This window comes from Buceros rhinoceros, unplaced genomic scaffold, assembly GCF_000710305.1.
Source record: "Buceros rhinoceros silvestris isolate BGI_N320 unplaced genomic scaffold, ASM71030v1 scaffold24252, whole genome shotgun sequence".
Taxonomy (NCBI): Eukaryota; Metazoa; Chordata; class Aves; order Bucerotiformes; family Bucerotidae; genus Buceros; species Buceros rhinoceros.
Window position 1 is genome coordinate 2,189 of NW_010397462.1, and position 272 is coordinate 2,460.

Here is a 272-nt window from a genome sequence, read left to right on the forward strand (position 1 = left end):
TGCCTGGAAATGGCCCCAGCAGCAGCGAGCCTAAGGAGGGGCAGGGGGGCGCTGCCTGCGTGGGGTCGAGGTGGGGGCTTGCTGCTACAGGTGGGCTTCCCTCCTTGACTGGGTCTGTCCCTTTATTCCCCTTTTTTTTCTGGGCATTTCACCAGACCGTCACGATCTGTATCGTGATCTAGGGCCTGAAGGTGACGGGTGGGAGGGGGCACTGGCAGCACCCACAGAGCTCGTGGTCTGAGAGCACCCACGGGGAAGGGAGAGCAGGATCT

General features: G+C 62.1%; 1 protein-coding gene across 1 annotated transcript in view; it reads left to right on the forward strand.

The window, feature by feature from the left end:
* Positions 1-272, forward strand: part of FKBP8 (FK506 binding protein 8, 38kDa) — a gene marked incomplete at its 3' end in the record, with an annotated part of 4,205 nt that overhangs the window by 2,181 nt on the left and 1,752 nt on the right. The window lies entirely within an intron of this gene.